This window comes from Phacochoerus africanus, chromosome 2 (assembly GCF_016906955.1).
Source record: "Phacochoerus africanus isolate WHEZ1 chromosome 2, ROS_Pafr_v1, whole genome shotgun sequence".
Taxonomy (NCBI): Eukaryota; Metazoa; Chordata; class Mammalia; order Artiodactyla; family Suidae; genus Phacochoerus; species Phacochoerus africanus.
In genome coordinates this window covers 193,134,438-193,141,424 of record NC_062545.1, presented here as the reverse complement: position 1 = coordinate 193,141,424, position 6,987 = coordinate 193,134,438, and positions in this window count along the sequence as shown.

The following is a 6,987-nucleotide window of genomic DNA, read 5'->3' as shown; positions in this document are numbered from 1 at the left end:
TCTTTCTGAGTTGAATGTGACTAATAACTTACAGTGTTTCTGGTTTGGGTTAGACAATGTTAAACTAGAAGAGGCCAAGAAAAATGCTTCTTCTATGGCCCTGAGCCCCTTATTCTAATCAACAAGGCTGCCAGGGCTGAGAAGCAGCTCACAACCTAAGGTGACACTGCTCAATATGGAACACAGACAGCTAAGGAGAGCACCAAGAATGAATATACAATTAGCGCAGACACAAAATTAAATATTGACACTGCCAGCAGAGCAAAGGTTATGAATATAACAGAAACACAGAGTTTCCTGATAGCGAGGATGGAACTAGGAAAATTGTCCCCTATTTATGATTAGTTACAGATGGCTTCTCAGAGGAAAATTTCAGGCGCTGTCAGAATGAGGACATTGCTAGTGACCTTTGCAATAAAGAGCGATGATGCTGGGCCTAATCAGAGGGCTAAGTGACACCTTGTGCAGGAGAAGATTCTAAGAGAGCCCAGTGCTACAGAAATACAAGTTATGCAATAAGAATGGACCAAAATGGGAGCATTTATTTGGCCCAACAACAAGTTTTTCGATGCTTACTGTGCCCTGCTCTGTGCTAGATGCTGAGGGAATAAAGATGACTAGATCCTTGTGTATTCTCCAGAGGAAGACAAGAGACCAACACAGATTAGGTATCACATGTTAACTACTAAGCCAAAAGTGAGCACAGAGGGCTGAGGGAAACCAGAGAAAGTGCTTCTAAGTCAGCCTGGAGGTTTGAGGAGTTTTTTAGAAATAAGCCTGAGACTAGTTAGCTGTTTAACCTAGTAGTTGAGAGCAGGAGATCTGCAGACTGCAAAAGTCAAATCCCAGCTCTACCACTGCCTGCTCCATCAATGAGGCAGACGACAGCCTTTGGGGCTTTCATTTCTTCACCTATAAACGTGGAAAGTAGAACAGTATCTACTTTGTAAGGATGTTCTGAAGATTAAAACTTTTCTAAGTTTTTCTGGTACCTGTGATAATCAATCAATAAAAGTTCCTGCTAAATAGAACAATGAACATTCATTCAGTAACTAGCTGAATGAATTCAACAGTTTGGGGCTGATGGGGAATTGGGAGGAAGTCTGTCTTGAATGTCAGATGTCTACCATGCCCAAGGGAAATGAAAAAAAAAAAAAAAAAAAGGTTTCTAGTAGGCAGTGGTACATACAAGAGACAGATCCAGTGCCAAAGGTATAAATTTGAGAATCCCCAGGTGTTTGAAGTCATGAGAATGGATGAGATCATCTAAGAAAAGAGAGAGAGGACAGAGATGAAGGTTATGAACAAGTTCTGAAGAGCTCAAACATTTACAAATCAGGAGGGGAGAGGGGGTAAGTAAAGGACAGTAGGGAGGTAGGAGAAAAATCAGATGCATGGGAACCAGATGAAGGGCAAAGGGATCAGCAAAGGCAAAGGGCTGTGAAACAGCAATATATGTGCACGAGGCAGGAGGAAAAATTACTGTAAGTTTAGTGCTATCTGAGAATAAACTGAAATGCAAGGGAAAGATGAAGACTGAGATAAAAGTAAAGCCAGAGGGTGACAAACCATGCATGTCTTTGGATGATTAAGAAGCTCAAAGAGGTTTTAATCAGGACAGAGTTCTAGCCAGGTGTGCATAACAGATGGCTTATTCACGTAGCCATGTGGATGATGTCTATGGAAGCCAGAATAATGCCCACCCCAAAACATGTCTATGTCCTAATCCCTAGAACCTGTGAAGATGTTAGGTAGCATGGCAAAGAGATAATCAAGGCTGTGGGTGGAATTAAGGTAGCTAATCAGATGAACTCAAAACAGAGATTATTGAGAGAGGATTAAGATAGAAGGACTGGAGCTCAACTTCTCTCCTAAAAACAACAAAATTCACAACTAAAGACTGAGCAATCTCCACCCAAATGGTCCAGAAACCTTAAAAAAGATATCCTACTCCAGAAGAAAAAGAGGAGGCCACATCAAGAGGTAGGAGGGGCGATTTCATGATATAAACAACCCCATACCTCCTGGGTGGGAAGCTCCACAGACTGAAAACTAACTGGTTCACAGAGACTCACCTACAGGAGTGAGAGTTCTGAGCCACACATCAAACTCTCACGTGTGGGGATCTGGCAATGGGAGAAAGAGCCCCTGAAGCATCTGGCATTGAAGGCCAGTGGGGCTTGTGCACAAGAGCTCCACAGGACTAGGGGAAATGGAGACCCCATTCTTTAAAGGCACACACAGACTTTCACGTGCACTGGGTCCCAGAGCAGAGTGAGGTCTCCATAGGAATCTGGGTCAAACCTGGCTGCAGTTCTTGGAGGACATCCTGGGAAAACAGGAGTGAATGTGGCTTGTTGTGAGGGACGGACATTGGGGGAAAAGCTCTTGGGAATATTCTCTGGCCTTTCTCTGGAGGTGGCCATTTTGGGAAAATCTGGCCCCACCCTTCAGTCAGCACTGAGAAGCCCCAGGGCAAACAACAATGTAGGTGGGATCACAGATCCCCCCCTCAGTAAACAGGCTACCTAAAGACCTCTCAGGCACACAGATGCCCCTAATCCCATCCAGAGACTAAGCCCCACCCACCAGAGGGATTAGAATCTGCTCCACCTACCAGTGACCAGGCATCAGCCCCTCCCATCAGGAAGCCTACAGCAAGCCCCTTCAGCCACAAGGGGGGCAGACACCAGAAGTAAAAGAGGCTACAACTCTGTAAAAAGGTCACCATACCAAAAACCTATAAAAATGAAAAGACAGAGAACTATAACTCAGATGAGGGAGAAAAGAAAAACCCCAGAAAATCAGCTAAGCGATCAGGAGAATCTCAGCTTCCAGGAAAAAGACTTTAGAGTGTTGATACTGAAGATGATGCAAAACATTGGAAATAAACTGGAGGCAAAGATGGGTAACTTATAGGAAACACTGAGCAAAGAGATACAAGATATAAAACTTAAGAAGAGATGCAAAATACAATAACAAATAAAAAAAATTCATTAGAAGCAGCTAACAGCAGAATACAGGAGGCAGAAGAATGAATAAGTGAAGTGGAGGACAGATTAGTGGAAATTATGGACATGGAACAGAAAAGAGAAAAAAGATTGAAAGCAAATGAAGAGAGTCTCAGAAAAATCTGGGACAACATTAAACGCACCAACATCCGTATTATAGGGGTGCCAGAAGGAGAAGAGAGAGAGAAGGGGACAGGAAAAATATTCAAAGAGACAACAGCAGAAAATTTCCCTCACATGGGAAAAGAACCACTCACTCAAATCCAGGAAGCACAACGAGTACCATATAAAATAAACCCAGGAGTTCCCGTCATGGTGCAGTGGTTAACAAATCCTACTAGGAACCATGATTTGCAGGTTCGGTCCCTGGCCTTGCTCAGTGGGTTAAGGATCCAGTGTTGCTGTGAGCTGTGGTGTAGGTCACAGATGCAGCTCGGATCCCAAGTTGCTGTGGCTCTGGCGTAGGCTAGTGGCTACAGCTCTGATTCGACCCCTAGCCTAGGAACCTTCATATGCTGCAGGAATGGCTCAAGAAAAAGGTGAAAAGACAAAATAAATAAATAAATAAATAAATAAATAAATAAATAAATAAATAAATAAAATAAAATAAAATAAAATAAAATAAAATAAACCCAAGGAGGAATACACCGAGACACATATTGATCAAACTGACCAAAATTAAAGAACAGGAGAAATTCTTGAAAGCAGCTAGGGAAAAGAAACAAGTAACATACAAGGGAACCCCAATAAGGTTATCGGCAGATTTTTTTCAGCAGAAATTCTGCAGGCCAGAAAGGAGTGGCATGATATACTTCACATGATGAAAGGAAAAAACCTCCAACCAAGATGACTTCACCCAGCAAGGCTCTCATTCAGATTTGAAGGAGAAATAAAAACCTTCTCAGATAAGCAAAAGTTGAGAGAATTCAGCAACACCAAACCAGCCTTACAACAAATACTAAAGGAACTTCTCTAGGCAGAAAAGAAAACACAGTAACAGGAAACAAAAATTCCATAAATGACGAGGCTCACCAGTAAAGACATATATATAGTAAAGATATGAAATCATCCATGTACAATTATACCACCAAAATCAGAAATCATGAGAAGAGGTGGGTACAAATGCAGGACACTGGAGATGAACTTGCAATTAAGAGAACAACAACTTAAAACAATCTCATATATATACAGACTCTTATATCAAAACATCAGAATAACTGCAAACCAAAAATCTACAATTGATACACAAACAAGGAATCTCTGGAGAAGAAATATATCTCATAGTAAATAAGTGCATAATCCACCATTGCTGAAGTCTTCTTAGATCTGATTCTGATTTCCTCTCCACCAAAGAATTTATGATAATTATAATTAAATAATGCAACTGTACAATTAAATAATACAGTTCTACCACTGTATTATTAATAACCATTTATCTCCATGGTACAATGTAAGGTCTATAATGCCTTGTTTATCACATCACCTAGAATGGTGTAATGCCTATATCAAAGAATCAATAAGATGTAACAAATTGTGAGGACATATTTATATAGTTACACTGTTTTTTAACCAATTTATGCATTTTATATTTTACATATTTTCAGAGGGTGTATTATTTTTGTTATTCTTACCAGTTGTTATTCTTTTTATTATGCTATACAAAATATTTAATGGTATATAAGGCTTTCTTCTTTATAAATTTTAGTTGCATAATATATACAATTTTAATATAATGCTAATATTTGAAGAAAAATTGAAATGTAATAGATAATACTAAATAGTAAAGATAAAAGCCATACAAAATGGGATAAAGTATAGAATAAATTTCCTATTTGTCTCAGCATATTTTCCATTCCACTTCTCCAGAGGGAGTCACTTAATCTGTTTCTTAAGATCCATGATATAATAATCTGCGTGAATGTAATTGTGTTTAAATATATGTATTTTATTCTGTAAAAAAAATAAAAATAAAATTTCAAAAAAACACACAGAGATTATCCTAGATTATCTAGATGGTAGACCCATTTAATTATGAGACCTGAAAAGTGAAGGAGAGAATCAGAACAGAAATGCTATCACAGAAATGGTACCATGAGAATGCGACTGTCTATTGTTGGCTTGATGATGGAGGAAGAGGGCCATGAGACAAGGATATGGGCTGCCTCTAAAGGATACAAAAGGCAAGAAAATTATCTTCTAAATCCTCCAGAAAGAAACTCAGTGAGACACATTTCATTTATTTATTTTTTTGTCTTTCTTTCCTGGGGCCATGCCCATGGCATATGGAGGTTCCCAGGCTAGGGATCTAATCAGCCACCACCATAGCCACAGCAATGCCAGATCCGAGCCAGGTCTGAGACCTACACCACAGCTCATGGCAATACCAGATCCTTAACCCACTGAGGAAGGCCAGGGATTGAACCCACAACCTCATGGTTCCTAGTCAGATTCATTAACCACTAAGCCACAATGGGAACTCCAATGAGACACATTTCAACTTTTGAACCACAATACTGAATGATAATAAATGATCATAAAAATGGTAATTTTTTACAAAATCAAGAATAAATGAATACAATGTCATTGAGAAGTAAAAAGATTGGAATCAGATCAGACAAGAAAAAGAAATAAAAAGAATCCAAATTGGAAAGGAAGAGGTAAAACTATCAAATGAATTCAGTAAAGTTGCAGGATACAAAATTAGCAAACAGAAATCTGTTGTATTTCTATACACAAACAATTGACTATCAGAAAAAGAAATTAAGGAAACAATCCCATTTATCATTGCATCAAAAAGAATAAAATATCTAGGAATAAAATTACCTAAGGAGGTAAAAGAAAACTCTTTTTGAAAAATTCTTAAGATATTGATGAAAGAAATTGAAGACATAAATAGATGGGATGATATACCATGTTCATGGATTAGAAGAATATAGTTAACCATATTACTCAAGACAATCTACAGATTCAATGCAATCCCTATCAAAATGCCAAGAGCACTTTTCATGGGACTAGAACAAATGATTTTAAAATTTGTATGGAAACACAAAAGACTCCAAATAGCCAAAACATTATTGAAAAAGAAAATGAGAGCTAGAGGAATCAGGCTCTCTGACCTCAGACTATACTACAAAGCTATAGTCATCAAAACAGTATGGTACTGGTGCAAAACCAGAAATATAGGTCAGTGGAACAGCACATCTATGGTCAATTAATCTATGACAAAGAAAAAAAAGAACATACAATGGAGGAAAGACAGCCTTTAAATAAATTGTACTGAAAAACTGGAAAGATACCTATAAAAGAATGAAATTAGAACACTCTCTAACACTATACACAAAAATAAAATAAAAGTAGATTAAGGACCTAAATGTAAGATCAGAAACCATAAAACTTCTAGAAGAGAACATAGGCAGAACACTCTTTGACATAAATCACAACAATATTTTTTTTTGATTGGTGTCCTAAAGTAAAAGAAATAAAAGCAAAAATAAACAAATGGGACCTGACCAAACTTAAAAAACTTTTGCACATTAAAGGAAACTAGCAACCAAACAAAAAGACAACCTGCTAAATGGAAGAAAATATTCACAAATGATATGAATGATAAGGGTTATTAATAGCCAAACATATAAACATATAACTCAACATCAATAAAAACAAACAACTCAATTAAAAAATGGGCAGAATACCTGAATAGACATATTTCCAGAGAAGACAGATAGAGGGCGAACAGGCCATGAAAAGATGCTCAACATTGTTAGTCATCAGAGAAATGCAAATTAAAACCACAATGAGCTATCACCTCACATCTGTCAGAATGTCCATCATCAAAAAGAACACAAATAACAAACATTGGTAAAGATGTAGGGAAAAGAGAAATATTGTATAGTGCTGGTGGGAATGTAAATTGGTGCTTCCACTGTGGAAAACAGTATGGAGGTTCCTCAGACAACTGAAAATAGACCCAGCAATT